Source organism: Saimiri boliviensis, chromosome 8 (assembly GCF_048565385.1).
Source record: "Saimiri boliviensis isolate mSaiBol1 chromosome 8, mSaiBol1.pri, whole genome shotgun sequence".
Taxonomy (NCBI): Eukaryota; Metazoa; Chordata; class Mammalia; order Primates; family Cebidae; genus Saimiri; species Saimiri boliviensis.
This window is the reverse complement of record NC_133456.1, coordinates 65685588-65703374: the sequence shown is the minus strand read 5'-3', so window position 1 is coordinate 65703374 and position 17787 is coordinate 65685588. Positions and strand designations below refer to the sequence as shown.

The following is a 17787-nucleotide window of genomic DNA, read 5'->3' as shown; positions in this document are numbered from 1 at the left end:
TAGTTTATGGTGTGTCCATATATGGACTTTGTTTTCAATTTAACAGACACATATATAGCATTACTAATGTGCCCAGACTATGCTTTATGAGATTTACTGTTATATTAGTACTTAGTACTTATTGATGAGGAAGCTGGCACAGAGTTTAACTTGGTCAAAGGTACACAGCTAGTAAATGGTGAACCCAGCAGTGGAAGTCAATCTGGTTCAGTGGTCTTACCATCACACTATCCTGTGATTACAAAGAACTTGAAAGACTCAGCCGGGCGTGGTGGCTCACGCCTATAATCCCAGCACTTTGGGAGGCTGAGGTGGGTGGATCACGAGGTCAAGAGATGGAGACCATCCTGGACAACAAGGTGAAACCCCGTCTCTACTAAAAATACAAAAATTAGCTGGGCATGGTGGCATGTGCCTGTAGTCCCAGCTACTTGGGAGGCTGAGGTAGGAGAATTGCTTGAACCCAGGAGGCGGAGGTTGCGGTGACCCGAGATCACGCCATTGCACTCCAGCCTGGGTAACAAGAGTGAAACTCCATCTCAAAAAAAAAAAAAAATTAAAAAAGAACTCGGAAGACTCAATGTATGGACCTTACATGTGTATAATACTCCCCCAAAAGATCCCCCAAACACGGTGAAAGTGTAATGAGTCAATACATAGAGCTGATGCCATGCATTAAACAAGTCTTGACTGGGAGTGGTGGGCTCATGCCTGTAATTCCAGCACTTTGGCAGACTGATCACCTGAGGTCAGGAGTTCGAGACCAGCCCGGCCAACATGGTGAAACCCCATTTCTACTAAAAATAGAAAAAATTAGCTGAGCGTGGTGCCACTCACCTGTAGTTCCAGCTACTCAGGAAACTGAGGTGTGAGAATCACTTGAACCTGGGAGGTGGAGTTTGCAGTGAGCTGAGATCACGTCATCGCACTCTAGCCTGGGCAACAAGAGCGAAATGCCATCTCAAAGAAAAAAAAAAATCTGTGTGTGAATGTAAATCAGGAGTATGTATGCATTTCTGTGTAAATACATACGTATGTATTGCAGAGTGTTGCTGTTGTTTTATCTCTGGAGAGAGGAGTGCAGAACGGAAGTAAAGAGACATTTTCATGTTTTTATTTCAATATTATTATATTTTATACTAAGTTATATATTTCCCAGTTAGGTTTTTTAATAGCAAAAAATAAAGATCATTTTTATTGAAAAATAGAAGCACAGGTTCTATGACTCTCACTTGTAATCTCAGCACTTTGGGAGGCCGAAGTGGGAGGATTGGATCCCTTGAGGTCAGGAGTTCGAAACCAGTCTGGCCAACATGGTGAAACCCTGTCTCTACTAAAAAAAATATATATATACAAAAAAAAAAAATCGTCCAGGTCTGGTGGTGCACATCTGTAATTCCAGCTAATCCTGAGGCTGAGATAGGAGAATTGGGTGAACCTGGGAGGCAGAGGTTACAGTAAGCCAAGATCGTGCCACTGCACTCCAGCCAGTCACCTGCAGATGGTGAGCTCCCTGAAGCCAAGGAGAATGTTTGAGCAGTCTTTTTATTTCCTCCTTCGAGGACTAGAAGTATAGACTCCATGATATTAGGTGCTCTGGAACGATTTTGTGAAATTGAACCAACGCTGATGAAATTTCACGGTTTGTTAGTTTCTGTTCTGTCCTTTCCAGCACGATGTTATGTAAAGATAAAAATAGGTTTGTTTATTATGTATATTGGACATAACAGTTTCAATTTTCTGCTTAAATAGGAACTATACAAGATCACAATACCAGTGATCATATTTAATGAGCCTCTGAGCTTCCTACAGCACCTAACTGAATACATGGAACATACTAACCTCATCCACAAGGCCAGTTTACTCTGATTCTGTAGAAAGGATGCAGGTATGAGGCAAGTGAGGAAAAGGTCTAAGTGTTAAAGACCTTGCTATCAACCCAGCCCCAAACACACACATTCACACAACTACTGTTAAATTCAGTGTGAGATTGGGAAATGTTACCAAAAGCTCAGTCTACATGTCTGGATTGTCCCCTCGTCAGGATGACACCATCGTGCAAAGACCAATGAGTATTTACAGGAGAAGTGGGAGGCGGCCCATAAGTAAACCTGGATATTAGAGGGCTTTTCTAAATCTTTAGGTTAGAAAGTAGTGTTGTGTTAGAGGAATTCAACCTTTCTTCTTTCAGACTTTCTCAGGGTATTTCCAAGAAGTTAACACATACACAAACAAAAGAAAAAAAAAAGAAAAATATGTTTGTGCTTGCATGTGTATATAAATATATATACACTGCTATATGTTAAAAGCAAGGAATTGCACTTTTTAATTTTTTAGATGGAAGATGTTTATGTGTTGTACATGGATGGCCTAGATAGAGGCAGAGTACAGTAGACATGTTGTTCTTCAACAAAGCAATAGCATTCTAAACTGAGTCTTTCTGTTCTTTCATTTATATAAATCAGCATTTTCCAGCCACATTGGACTTAACACCAGTTAGGTGTGGAGTTTTATATCTCTTTCCCAAATCCTGGAATGTCATACTTTTTAAAAAATTTAAATGAATTAAAAGTAATTTTGGACTTGAGGGTTTTTTGGTTTTTTTTTTTCTAAAGTCCTTGAGAGAATCTGTAGCACTGTTAGAGGGTGATGAAAACCATGACTGGGAATAACACTATAGGAAGTGACTCAAAGTATTTTCATTCTGAATATCCAAGTTTCCATATCCTGCTAGAGCCATATTAAAATTCCAGAATAATTGAACTTCTCAAAATAATTCTGTAAATTACTGTCTTTGGCAAAATTTCAGTTCCTGAAAGAATGTGGAGCAAGCTCAGCTATTTTTGACTTGTTCTCATGCTCTGTCTCACAGTGTGTAGCTATGTTTGCTGTTATCTGCTATTGCTTCTCAGTGGGAGTGGACTAGAAAGCCTTTCAACCCACTGCTGGGAGAGACTTATGAATTGGTGCGGTGAGGTCTTTCACTTGCATGCTTTATATAGCCTTGCAGATGAAGAAGAGAAATACATACATATTGGTCATCACCAATAACAATTATATATGACAAGAGCAAGTTAACAATTTTGATGTTTGTTTCTAGGATAGCTATTATTTTCTAGACTGTCAAAAATGCTGAAACATACATAAAAGGTACCATTATAAGAAATAATTGCAAGGATTTTGGTATTCTTGATCCCATGGGATTAATCACTCTCCTTTTCTCTTTAGGTAGATGGTAAAACAGGATTGAGTTTTTAAAAATAATCATTTACGATATTAGCCAGTTATGGTGGCACATGCCGGTAGTCCCAACTACTTGAGAGGCTGAGGCAGCAGGATCTCTTGAGCCCAGGAGCCCTGGTCTGTAGTGCACTATGCTGGTCAGGTGCACTAAGTTTGGCATGAATATGGTGACCTCCCAGGAGAGGGAGGTCAGAAATGGAGCAAGTCAAAATTTCAGTGCTGGTCAATAGCGGGAGTGGACCTGTCATAAGCCACTGTGCTCCAGCCTGGGCAACAGTGAGACCCTCTTATAAAAATCTCTCTTTATAAAAAATAGAAGTAAAATAAAATATATTAGCATAAGTATATGTTGTTTGCATAAAGCCAGTGACTGCATTTATAAGTGCAGTTCTCTTTACTTGAGCTAGCCAGTGTCTTGTTTATACATGATTAAGGGATTTTATTTGGCTTTTGTTTTTCTACGTGTTGTTCTTTTCTGCACAAGTTTAGATCTCATTTATTCCCTAGATGTTTGAAAGTGGACATACTAGATTTCTCTATTTTAATGTAAAAGGAATGATATGTTTTAAATTTATATAACTAATACTGTTTTTTCATGTAAGCATTCAAGTTCATGTGGGTGTTCTTTATTTTAATTTGTTCAAGTAGCTAGCATTACAACATTGGATTTGGTGGTTTGGGTTGTGTTTGTATAATTTCTCATAGGTTCAATTATTTTACTGTAATGAGAATAAAGAATGGTTGGCCAGATGTGTTGGCTTACGCCTTTAATCCCAGCACTTTGAGAGGTGAGGCAGGTGGATTACAAGGTTGAGACCAGCTTGACCAACATGTTGAAACCCTGTCTCTACTAAAAACACAAAAATTAGCCGGGTGTGGTGGCACATGCCTGTCATCCCAGCTTCTCTGGAGGCTGAGGGAGGAGAATCACTTGAACCCAGAAGGCGGAGGTCATAACCAAGATTGTGCCACTGCACTCGATCTCAAAAAAAAAAAAAGAAAGAGAAAGAAAAGAATTGTTTACTTGGAAAGGGCAATTAGATACATGTTTAATGCTAGAGTTAATTATAATGTTGCTTTAAAAAAAAAATCTTAAGAGATGACCTTGGATTTAGACTCATCTCTGAACAGGCTGGCCATCATCACCCACCAATCAGTACAGTTCATGCTGAAGGATTAAACAATGACTTCATCTTTCATGGCTCAGTCTATCTATCTCAAACTAAAATTCCATGGGAAGAGTATAGAAGCAGAACTCAAAGGAACCATCACCTTGGAGTTCCTTGAGTGAGTTCTAATCAAACCATTAAACCGTTTTCATATATACCTACCTGTAAGTGTAGACATGTACACTCAGCTGAACTTACTGTTCAAAATCTGGAGAAAATGAAACAGCTTTCATGCAATGCAAACTATCTACCTCTATGTAAAAGAATTTGAGAAACATGGCCATAGCCATTGCTAATTAATCTGGGTATGTTTAAATAGTTTACCTTAATGTTTGACTATGGTGTTTGGATCTGTTTTAAGATTGATGGAATTAATTGCTTTATTACAGTTCTTATGAAACATGGTTTTTTATGTCCTTGTGCCAAGGTTTTGTTTAAAGGTCTTTTAAAATGAATTCACTTCGAGAAATAATGAAATGACAATTAGGTGGCACATGTTAGATGTTAGATAAATTGGGACTTCTTTTGTAAGATTAGCTTTAAATCCACAATTAATTCAAGTTAGGCTAGAATAAGTATATGATACCCTATCTCTTTAACACTGATTACAGCTAGAAACTCCAGAGAGAAGACATAAAGCAACAACCTGAGGACCCTGAAAAGTAAATAGTAGCAGGCAGACTGGGAAGAGAAATCAAAATCTGTAGGCCAGTATGGCAGAGAGTTTACTAGTTTTATATATTTCTCCTAAATCTCCTGGCTGAGAATCAGAGCAGCAAATTACAGAACTGGGAATTAGGGGCAGACAGAAAAAGTTCTAAAAGTAACTCTCTGTTTCTAATAAAAGGACCTAGATAGATACCCTTGCCCCAAAGCAAGCCGTAAGGTCTGTAGCTACACTCCGGCATCGATGGTGGCTATGGCAATCACACACATACCTTAAACTCAGAAAGAGTTCTTCTCTTTGGCCAGAAGAACTGAGTAAAGGAATCCCTGGGATCCAAAGAGTGTGAGAGAATCCCTGTTACTTGCTTATTTTCTTTTACTGCTTTGCCCCAGAGGAAGACCCAGTTGTGGGAGATGCAAGACAGAGCAGAGAGGCTCAAACCCCAGCTTGTCAGCCAGAGGGCAGAGGAAGGTACCCCTGGTGTCTAAGAGTGTTGGAGAAACCACAAAGAGGAGGGGAGCTCAAGAAAGGGATCCCCTAAAGCTGTGTATGAGGTCCTGAGCTCATCCCTACACGCATGAATTGAAAGGACCGAAAAGGGTACACTGGGGCCTCAGGATCTGAAATACTGTGTGGCCTGAGATCCAGGTCCCTGGATGGCTGTTGAGGGGCACATCTGAGCAGCACTTATAGAGGCTTTGAAAATTAAACTGACACTAGAATCAAAGCCCACAGTAGGAGAGTTAGGACTTCTGGCCTGAAACTCTGTTAACTGCCTACTAAAACAAAATTTTTAACAATCAGCATTCTCGGGCGGGCGCGGTGGCTCAAGCCTGTAATCCCAGCACTTTGGGAGGCCAAGGCGGGTGGATCACGAGGTCAAGAGATCGAGACCATCCTGGTCAACATGGTGAAACCCCGTCTCTACTAAAAATACAAAAAAAAAAAAAAAATTAGCTGGGCATGGTGGCACATGCCTGTAATCCCACCTACTCAGGAGGCTGAGGCAGGAGAATTGCCTCAACCCAGGAGGCGGAGGTTGCGGTGAGCCAAGATCGTGCCATTGCACTCCAGCCTGGGTAACAAGAGCAAAACTCCGTCTCAAAAAAAAAACAAAAAAAAAAAAACAACAAAACAATCAGCATTCTCCAGAAGAGGTTAAGAGGACAGAGTCTCATAATATTCAGGTGTCCAGAATACAATCCAAAATCATTCAGCATACTAAGAAAACCTCAACAAACTAAAACAGAAAAGGCAGTCAGGAGACTCCAACCCAAAGCTAACCGAGGTACTGTCACTTGTGTCTAAGACATAAGCTCCACAAGAGAAAGGTGGACACTCTCAAATGAGCAGGGAGACATTCTAGCCAAAAAGTAAAAATAAAAAGTATTTTTGGAAATTTTAGTACTGAAAATATAGTAATAGAAATATAACTGGGATATATACAATGGCAGAATGCAAATGTTAAAATATGTATAGGATATGTATGTTGAAAACATACTGTTGATAGTAATCAAGGATTACCTGAGTAACGTAAAGATACACTGTGTCTCGATATATTTGGAAGTCTCAATTATAGTTAAGATGTCGGTTCTCCCCTCACTGATCTATAAGCAGTCTGTGTGAAAACAATCCAAATCAAAATCCCAAGGTAATTTTTAATAGATATAGAGAAGTTGATTCTAAGTTTGTATGAATAGGCAAATGAAAGAACAGCCAAAATAATTTTGAAAAGGAAGAACAGAGTTGATAGACTCCCACTACCCAATTTCAAGACTTAACTCTAAAGCTAATGTAATCAAGACAGTGCGGTGGTGGCCAAGGTATAGACTGCATGGATTAATGCAACAGGGAAGAATATCCAGAAACTGACTTGCAGAAATGTGTTCAGTTGATTTGTGACAAAGGTGCAAAGGCAATAAAGCTAAGAATAGTCCTTTCCACAGACAACTGTCTGGGCCATGTAGACAGTTGGACATCTATATGTTAAAAAATGAACTTCAAACTAGACTTCACACCCTTGACAAAAATCAACTCAAAATAGAGCATAGACTAAAATAAAATGTAAAACTAAGGCTTTTGGAGGAAAACATAGGAGAAAATCTTATAACATTGGATTAGGCAGAGAACTCTCATGGAAACAATACTAAAATTGCAATGCATAAAACACAAATTGATAAATTAGATTTTATTAAAATTAAAAACTTTCATAAGATACTGTTCAGAGACTGAAAAGATAAGCTATATAATAGTAAGAATTATTTGCAAATCATATAGCCAACAAAGGACTTGTAGCCAGAATATATAAAGAATTCTTAAAACTCAACAATAAGAAATGATAAGGCAGGTGCCGTGACTCCTGCCTGTAATCCCAGCACTCTGGGAACCTGAGGTGGGAGGATCATTTGAGCCTAGGAGTTTGAGACCAGCCTGGGCAACATAATGAGTTCTCATGTCTATTAAAACATTTTTAAAATAGCCAGGTGTGGTGACATGCGCCTATATTCCCAGTTACTTGGGAGGCTGATATAAGAGGATCTTTCAAGTCCAGGAGTCCAAGGCTGCAGTGAGCCATGATTGTACCACTGCACTCCTGCCTGGGTGACAGAGTGAGACCCTCTGTCTCTGGACACCCCCCGCCAAAAAAAAGGACCCAATAAAAAATTGGGCAAAGAATGTGAACAGATACCAAAAAAAATATATATCTATGTATGTATATATTTGTGTGTGTGTGTGTGTGTGTGTGTGTGTGTGTGTGTGGCAAATAAGCACATGAAAAGATGCTGTCAGCTGATTGCAGTAGCTCACATCTATAACTGTAATTACTAAGGAGGCTGAGGCAGGAGTATTGCTTGAGGCCAGGAGTTCAGGACCAGCCTGGGCAACATAGTGAGAATCTGCCTCTAAAAAAATAAAATAAAATTTAGCCAGGCATGGGGGGCACATGCCTGTAGTCACAGCTACTTGGGAAGCTAAGGCAGGGGAGGGTCACTTAAGCCAAGGAGTTCGAGGCTGCAGTAAGCTATGATCCACCACTGCACTCCATCCTAGATGGTAAAGTAAGACCTTATTTCTAAAATAGAAAAATAAAAATTAAAAAAGATGTTCAACAGCATCAGTTATTAGAGAACTATAAAGTTAAAACCACAGTGAGATATCCATATACATATTAAAATGTCCAAAATTAAAATAATTGTAAAAATTGATAATACAAAGTGCTGGCAAGGATGTGAAACAACTAGAAATCTCTAGCAGGTAGAGTATCCCTTTTCTTTTTTTTTTTTGTTTATTTTTTAATTTTTTAAATTTTTTTATTGCATTTGAGGTTTTGGGGTACATGTGAAGAACATGCAAAATTGTTGCATAGGTATACACTTGGCAATGTGATTTGCTGCCTTCCTCCCCCTCACCTATATCTGACATTTCTCTCCATGCCATCCCCCCAACTCCTCACCCCCTATTGTCCCTCCCCTATTTCCCCTCAACAGACCCCAGTGTGCAGTGCTCCCCTCCCTGTGTCCATGTGTTCTCATTGTTCAACACCCGCCTGTGAGTGAGAACATGCGGTGTTTGATTTTGTGCTCCTGTGTCAGTTTGCTGAGAATGATGGTTTCCAGGTTCATTCATGTCCCTACAAAGGACGTGAACTCATCGTTTTTGATGGCTGCATAATATTCCATGGTGTATATGTGCCACATTTTCCCTGTCCAGTCTATCAGTGATGGGCATTTGGGTTGGTTCCAGGTCTTTGCTATTGAAAACTGTGCTGCAATGAACATTCGTGTGCATGTGTCCTTATAGTAGAATGACTTATAATCCTTTGGATATATACCCAGTAATGGGATTGCTGGGTCAAATGGAATTGCTATTTCTAGGTCTTTGAGGAATCGCCACACTGTCTTCCACAATGGTTGAACTAATTTACACTCCCACCAACAGTGTAAAAGCGTTCCTATTTCTCCACATCCTCTCCAGCATCTGTCGTCTCCAGATTTTTTAATGATCGCCATTCTAACTGGTGTGAGATGGTATCTCAATGTAGGTTTGATTTTCATTTCTCTGGTGATGAGCATTTTTTCATGGTATCCCAATGCAGTTTTGATTTGCATTTCTCTGATGACCAGTGATGATGAGCATTTTTTTATATGTTTGTTGGCCTCATGTATGTCTTCTTTTGTAAAGTGTCTGTTCATATCCTTCGTCCACTTTTGAATGGTTTTTGTTTTTTTCTTGTAAATCTGTTTTAGTTCTTTGTAAATTCTGGGTATCAGCCCTTTGTCAGATGGGTAAACTGCAAAAATTTTTTCCCATTCTGTTGGTTGCCGATTCACTCTATAACAACTATTTATTTTGCTGTGCAGAAGCTGTGGAATTTGATTAGGTCCCATTTGTCTATTTTGGCTTTCGTTGCCAATGCTTTTGGTGTTGTGGTCATGAAGTCCTTGCCTCCGCCTATGTCCAGAATGGTTTTGCCTAGATTTTCTTCTAGGGTTTTTATGGTGTTAGGCCTTACGTTTAAGTCTTTAATCCATCTGGAGTTAATTTTAGTGTAAGGTGTCAGGAAGGGGTCCAGTTTCTGCTTTCTGCACATGGCTACCCAGTTTTCTCAACACCATTTATTAAACAGGGAATCCATTCCCCATTGCTTTTGTCAGGTCTGTCAAAGATCAGATGGTTGTAGATATGTTGTGTTGCCTCTGAGGCCTCTGTTCTGTTCCATTGGTCTTTATCTCTGTTTTGGTACGAGTACCATGCTGTTTTGATTACTGTGGCCTTGTAGTATAGTTTGAAGTCCGGTAGTGTGATGCCTCCTGCTTTGTTCTTTTTGCTTAGAATTGACTTGGGTATGCGGGCTCTCTTTTGGTTCCATATGAAGTTTAAGGTGTTTTTTTTTCCAGTTCTGTGCAGAAGGTCATTGGTAGCTTCATGGGGCTAGCGTTGAATCTGTAAATTACTTTGGGCAGTATGGCCATTTTCACGATATTGATTCTTCCTAACCATGAACATGAAATGTTTCTCCATCTGTTTGTGTCCTCTCTTATTTCCTTGAACAGTGGTTTGTAATTCTCCTTGAAGAGGTCCTTTATGTTCCTTGTTAGTTGTATTCGTAGGTATTATTCTCTTTGTAGCAATTGTGAATGGCAATTCATTCTAGATTTGGCTCTCTTTAAGTCTGCTATTGGTATATAGGAATGCTTGTGATTTTTGCACATTGATTTTGTATCCTGAGACTTTGCTGAAGTTGCTTATCAGTTTCAGGAGACTTTGGGCTGAGACAATGGGGTCTTGTAGATATACAATCATGTCATCTGCAAATAGAGACAATTTGACTTCCTCCTTTCCTATTTGAATACTCTCTATTTCTTTTTCTTGCCTGATTGCTCTGGCTAGAACTTACAGTACTATATTGAATAGGAGTGGTGAGAGAGGGCATCCTTGTCTAGTGCCAGATTTCAAAGGCAATGCTTCCAGTTTTTGCCCATTTAGTATGATATTGGCTGCTGGTTTCTCATAAATAGCTTTTATTATTTTGAGATATGTTCTGTCAATACCTAGTTTATTGAGGGTTTTTAGCATAAAGGGCTGTTGAATTTTGTCAAAGGCCTTCTCTACATCAGTTTAGATAGGTGGTTTTTGTCTTTGGTTCTGTTTATGTGGTGAATTACGTTTATGGACTTGCGTATGTTGAACCAGCCTTGCATCCCTGGGATGAATCCTACTTGATCATGGTGGATAAGCTTTTTGATGTGCTGTTGCAATCGGCTTGCCAGTATTTTGTTGAAGATTTTTGCATCTATGACTGAAGTTTTCTTTTCTTGTTGAGTCTCTGCCGGGTTTTGGTATCAGGATAATGTTGATCTCATAAAATGATTTGCGAAGGATTCCCTCTTTTTGGATTATTTGGAATAGTTTCAGAAGGAATGATACCAGCTCCTCTTTGTATGTCTGGTATAATTCAGCTGTGAACCCATCTGGACCTGGGCTTTTTTTGGGTGGTAGGCTCTTAATTGCTACCCCAACTTCAGACCTTGTTACTGGTCTATTCAGGGTTTCAACTTCTTCCTGGTTTGGACTTGGGAGGAGGCGAGTGTCCAGGAATTTATCCGTTTCTTGCAGGTTTACTAGTTTATGTGCATAGAGTTGTTTGTAATCTCTGATGATTTGAATCTGTGGTGATATCACCATTTTTTATAGCATCAATTTGGTTATTCTTTCTTTTTTATTCATCTGGCTAATGGTCTGTCTATTTTGTTGATCTTTCAGGAAAACCAGCTCCTGGATTTACTGATTTTTTTTGAAGGGTTTTTTTGTGTCTCTATCTCCTTCAGTTCTGCTCTGATCTTAGTTATTAAATTAAATAACTTAGCAAATTAAAACCACAAGGAGATAACCATCTCATACCAGTTAGAATGGTGATCATTTAAAAAATCAAGAGAAACGCTGGGCACGGTGGCTCAAGCCTGTAATACCCAGCACTTTGGGAGGCCAAAGCGGGTGGATCATGAGGTCCAGAGATTGAGACCATCCTGGTCAACATGGTGAAACCCCATCTCTTTAAAAATACAAAAAATCAGCCGGGCATGGTGCTGCGTGCCTGTAATCCCAGCTACTCAGGAGGCTGAGGCAGGAGAATTGCCTGAACCCAGGAGGCGGAGGTTGTGGTGAGCTGAGATCGTGCCATTGCACTACAGCTTGGGTAACAAGCAAAACTCTGTCTCAAATAATAATAATAATAATAATAATAATAATAATAATAATTTAGTTATCTCAAGCAGTCTGGCTTGTTATCCTGAGTAATGGCATTTGGCCTTATCTATTGCCTTCTGTTACAGCGCCTACAAGGCAGGAGTCCAGCCTGCCTGGTTATTTCTTATGACCTTCTCTGTGTTACAGAAACTTACTGTTATCAGCTATAGAGAACTAGAAGATAAGAATTTATAAACTTATAAAACTTGAAAAGCAGAATAAAATTCCATGGGAGGGGGAAAGACTCAGGGAAGTTTGCTTAGAAAAATTTCTCCTTCTCTTTCCTGTATTAATTTTTTTTTTATATTATGGTGTTTTATCAATTTTTCTTTGCCCTCTTCATGCCCCCCTTTGGTGGATTTTTTATAAGTAATACTTTTGCTAGAATGCACGACTATCCTGGCCTCCTCTGTGAAGATAGTACTAAATTATATGTAGGAGAGAGTACTTGGGTAGGACAGATGTTTTAACTGCCTTTTATGTAAGTTGCACCTTGATTCTTTACTCCAAAGTTTTACTTTCTTTTACTTTGGGATGACTAAGCACACTTTGGGTCTGCTCTGCTTTAGGACCTCCAGTCAGGCATAGCATCAGGGCCTTTTTCTTGCCTTGGCGTTTATGCACCTCTGCACCTGTGCCTGTCTTAGGTTGTTCCTTTCTTGAGGAATCCTACTCATCACTGGCTAGCCAGCCATTTTCTGGGGCTAGAGAGGATGCCATGGTGGTCCTGACAAGGAGGTTTAGATATAATTTCTTGACACTGATTGCAGGCCTTTGAGAGCTTTGCCTTGATACACTTGAATTACCTTGATAGAGGATGTAGCCTTTTGTATTTACTGAGGTGCTGCTAAATTAACTTAATCTGTTTTACTCATTCACTCTGGTTCTTTTTTTGGTTTACTTAAGGAAAAAATTTAAGTAAGTTCGATGAGCTCATTGCTTCCAGGCAACTCATGGCCGGGTGGTGATAGTTCCTGGGGGACAGGTTGATAATTAGTTAAGGCCATTATTTGGGTGCTGGTATGCCTAGCTACTACTGCTTTTATGGTTGACTGTATGCTTGCAAACAAGAGAGGCAAGAGACATGGGAGGATTAAGCACCTACCTAGAATAATCACAAACCCTCCTATTAGTGTTTTAAATCTTCCAAAAAATGAGAGCCAACCTCCAAAGAGGGAATGTGGTGACCATCCAGGCTTCCAAATTTGAACTGGGACATGGGCCAACTTTCACATTTTTGCATGTATTTTCATGACAGCTTTTCCATTATCATCAATTTCTAAGCAACAGTTAGTTAAACTTTCCACATACACCTCCTTCCTGGGACAGGAGATAATATAAAGCTAATCTGTTTTGGTAAATAGCATTTCTCATTTTTGTGGATAGTACAGCTAACAGCTCTAAAGCTTGTGCAGTTCCACTGGTTGTGATTTCAAGCACTGCTTTGTAATCTTATAATGCAATTAAGCAAATAAATGGGAGTACCATATCCCCATGACCCATTTTGTGCTAAAGTAGCTAGCCCATAATATTGAATAATTCTTTCAGGTGGCCAATCAGTGTCTTTCCAGTCTCCTATTTTTATACTTCCTCTGATGTTTTCACTTCTTTTACTTCTGTTTTTCACTTCATCATAAACAGGGTATGCTGGAGTTTCTCCTAGCTGTAAAGGGAATAAGAAGGATGGTCTGATTGTCCCTGGTATGCAGGCTCCTGTCCAGTTAGCTGGTAATTGCTGATATGCTAACTGCCCGCAAATCCAATAAAGGCCAGGGGGTGCCTGCCATCTATCGGGTGCTTCAGGTTGATACCAGGAGTGGTTTAAAGCTGGGAAGCAAGAAAATGGGTTGTAGAGTCACAATCTGGAGGTAGTTTTACCTTGTTTATTCTTGCCCTGCCACAAAGTTTTTCCCACTGTTTGGTTATAATATTTTTGCCTTAAACAAGCCAATTCTCCTCCTGGGTTAACAAAAGTGTACCCCCCAGCAGGCAATACAGTACCTCCTGACAATGGAAATTTTTAAGAGCCAGATGCTTGAGCACTTGGGTGCTGGTCTGGGAGAGGTAGGGTTAAGTAACATTTTCTCGAGGCGTTACTTGTCTTGCTTCCCGTGGCCACTGCATTCCACCGCAAGAGGAAACACCTAGATTATGAGCTATACTTTTAGCCAGTTGAGCAAACAGATTACTGGCTACTGGAGGGGGTTCAAGAACCTCTTGGTTAGTTTTTTTATAGTTTCCATAAAGTGACTTGAAAACTCAGAAATGGTGTTGAGCTGGAAGGTTCCGAGCCTTTAATAATAACATAAGGTGACTGTTTTTTTTTTTTTTTTTTTAACTTAAATGCATTGTGATACAGTAGCGTGTGTTCCACATGGACGTGTCTGGCTCGAGGACTGTAAGGGTTACAGGATGGCAGCTGTTTGCCTTTCAGTTTGGTTTTGTTAGTATTTTCATAAATATGATTTCCTTTGGTGGTAGTTTTTTGCAGTTGGGATATGTGTCTGTGTGTGGCAGTATCAGCAGTAGGTTTCTAAGCAAGTAGGATTGTGGACAATCAGGATTGGGTCTGTAACAATGAATGCCACATCCTGTGTTATACCTTATTGGGCCAAGCTGTCTATGTGAATGTTGTCTGACAGAAATTAAAGTATAGATTTATGTTCTTCTCAGGGGTAAGGGAGACTTGGGTCTGATTTGGTAGGTACCCGTCTATTGACTTATCTAGGACCTCTAACCAAGTTCCACACTCTTAACTTGGGATCATAATGCATATACGGCTGATCATTCCCTGTGTTACAAACTGAATAAGTTGATTGTAAGTAGAAGTCCCTGAGTCCCTGCACACTTACTATGTTTGATACAGCAAGGTTTTAACTACCATATTCCTAATTTAATTACTTTGCCGGCAGTAAGTACATTCGTCTACTGGTTGCCCTTCCTTTTGTACTGATATTGAAGTTAACAATAATAAAGTAAAAATTAACATTTCTATACCACTTCACAGGGACCAAATCAATCTTTCCTTGGACACAGGGGTTGGCAAAGATGACAGCATAGTAACAGAATAGTTACCGACACTAAGATAGCAGTTAAGCTTAAGATTTTCATCCATATTTACTTTTGATGAGTTCTTAAGCTTCGGCCCTGTATGGACTAGTCGGCCTCTGGTTGTGTGACTAGAGCAGGGCTGTTGCTCCTGCTGGCAGGTTGGTCTCATTGCAGGATCAGTGTGGTTGGGTGCTCTGGATCCTGCTTACTGGTCCACTTTACTTGGGCTGTTGCTGGCTTTAACCGGCTGTGGTGTATCCATGGTCTGAAGGCTCCAAGTTTAACAGCAGTTGGGGTGGACAACATTACAACAGGGGGTTCATCCCGTGTTGGCCCCATTGTGGTTGGGTTCCACTTCTTGACCCAGACTGAATCCCTGGGTTTCAAGGAATGCACAGGATCTGTTAGACTGATAGGTAATTTTTCTGAAACCTAACCCTAAATTTTCTGCATAGTTATTCCTAAGGCCTCTACCTGCTTTCTCAGGGTTAATTCTCCTAGCTCTCTGATGTCCCCTTTAATTTGGGTTATGATTGGGGGTTGCTGGCCAAACAGAATTTCATTAGGTGAATATCCAGTTTGTTTGGTGGGGGTACACCTGACTCAGAGGAGGACCACGGGTAAGACCTTATCCCACCGCAGATGGGTTTCCTGGCAGTTTAATAGCTGTTTGAGCATTCGATTCATACGCTCAACTTTTCCTGAGCTCTGTGGGTGATAGGCAGTGTGCAGTTTCCAGTTTATTTTTAACAGCCATTTTAGGTTTTGGACAATTCTGGCTACAAATCCTGGGCCACTGTCTGATCCTATAGTTGAAGGTAGCCTAAATCTGAGGATAATGTCTTTTAGCAATATTTTAGTTACATCTCATGCCTTTTCTGTCCTTGTAGGGAAAGCCTCTACCCAACCTGAGTAGGTACAGACAAACATTAACATATAGTGATAGCCTCTTGCCAGGGGCAGCTCTAAAAAATCTCCAAGCAAATTCTCACAAGGTATTGCCCCTATTTCCTGAATTCCTGGAGGCCAAGTTAGCCCCTGCCGAGGGTTGTTGTGGGCACAGGTTAAGCATTGTTCACAAACGACTTGGGAGATGACAGTGAGTCATGGCAGACAGAAGTGGCGTCCTAACAGTTTTTCTAATGCTATCCTTTCCATATGAATTCCTTGGTTGAAGTGTTTTACAAATTTAGGGGATATTACTTTGGGAATGGCTAACTTCCTATCTGCAAACTTCTACCACCCTCCTTTAGTAAAGCTCCCAGTTTCCTGAGCAAACCAGGCCTTTTCATTTGGAGAGTAATTTGGAATCCCTGAACACAGTGCCTCCAGGAGGAGGGTCATGGCTCAGGCAGCCTTCATAGCCTCTGTGTGGGAGGCTGGGACCCACCTAGGGCTGCCCGCTTAGCCTCCCCGTCTGCTTTTCTATTTCCTTTAGCTTCTGGTGTTGCTTGCTTTAGCAGCATGGCTGTGGCGGCTAACAACTTAAGACGGGGGCCATCCTTGTGCCACTACATATAGTTGCTTGGATAAGTAGGCTATCTGGTGCTACCAAGATCTTAGGACTTGGCTTAAGACTCCAATAGCCATTCCTTTCCACTGGTGTATGTATAGGAAGAAAGGCTTGGCCATTTCTGGTAGTCCCAAAGCAGGGGCCTCAGTTAAGTCCTGCTTAATTTGGTTAAATATCTTCTCCTGTTCAGTTCCCTAAAGGAAGAGTTCCTTCCCCTGCTCTAGTGGCTTCGTATGAGGGCTTTGCTATGAGTGAGAAGTCTGGAATCCAGATACAGAAGAACCCTAAAAATTCTTTTGTGTGTTGCCTGCAGGTTGGGGTTAGAAGGCTACAGATGCCTTTATCCAGGGTAACCCTAATTTTTGCTTCCCTTGGCCTAGGTGAAACCCCAGGTAGCTAACTTTCCTTAAACAAACTTGGGCCGTTTTTCTTGACACTTTATATTCCACCTTCCATCACAGGTAATCTTTTTGTCCCTAAGTGGCAGTCTTCTAGGGTAGGGGCTGCTAGCAAAAGATCATCTGCATACTGCAATAGGTCACACTCCTTGTTGGGAGGAGTGTAAGCTTTAAGGTCCATTGCTAATGCTTCCCTAAAGATTGTAGGAGAGTTCTTAAACCCTTGCAGAAGTCTGGTCCAAGTGAGCTAAAAATTGCCACACTAGAAGGCAAATAATGGTTGACTTACTGGTGCCAGGTGGAGGCAGAGAAAGGCCTCCTTTAGATCTAGGACTGTAAGCCAGGCTGTGCCTGCCGTAGTAATAGTTATTAACGTATCAGGGTTTGGCACTACTGGGTGAATAGGGACTGTGGCCCCATTTACGGCTCACAATTCTTGCACTGCTCTATAGTTGTATACTCCTCCAGTCGGTGTTGGCTTCCACACCGGTAGAAGCAGAGTATTCCAGGGCGATTGACATGGTACTAGTATACCATGCTTTTGGAGTCTACTAGTATACATGCTATGTGCTCCCATACCCCTGTATCAGCTTCTTGAGGCAAAGGGTATTGATGAAGCCAGACAGAGGTGGCAGCTTGTTTCAGCTTTACTATCACTGGGGAATGGTTTACAGCCAGCCCACGTAGGTTATTTTCAGCCTAGACTTACGGAAATTTGTTATGTCTGACTAGTATAGTTTCTTCTTCTGGGGTTAAGGGATGGTCCAGCCCTTGTGTTCCCCCAGTATGCAGCCTATACTCCTCAGCCTGTGACACAGTTAGAGCTAGTATCATTGCTGCTGGCCAGGTGAGATCTAAAGTTACATTCCCTTCTGGTCTGAAGGAAATTTGAGCCTGCTGCTTTTGGAGTAGCTCTCCGCCTAGCAGGGGAACTTGACAATTTGGGAGGCATAAGAACTCATGCCAGACTTCTCGTCCTCCTGTAACACACCTCTCTGA

General features: G+C 40.7%; 1 protein-coding gene across 1 annotated transcript in view; it reads left to right on the top strand.

Moving 5' to 3' along the window:
* The window catches only part of LOC101036215 (uncharacterized), a 66645-nt gene that overhangs the window by 34661 nt on the left and 14197 nt on the right, over positions 1-17787 (top strand). The gene's annotated exons all lie outside the window — the stretch shown is intronic.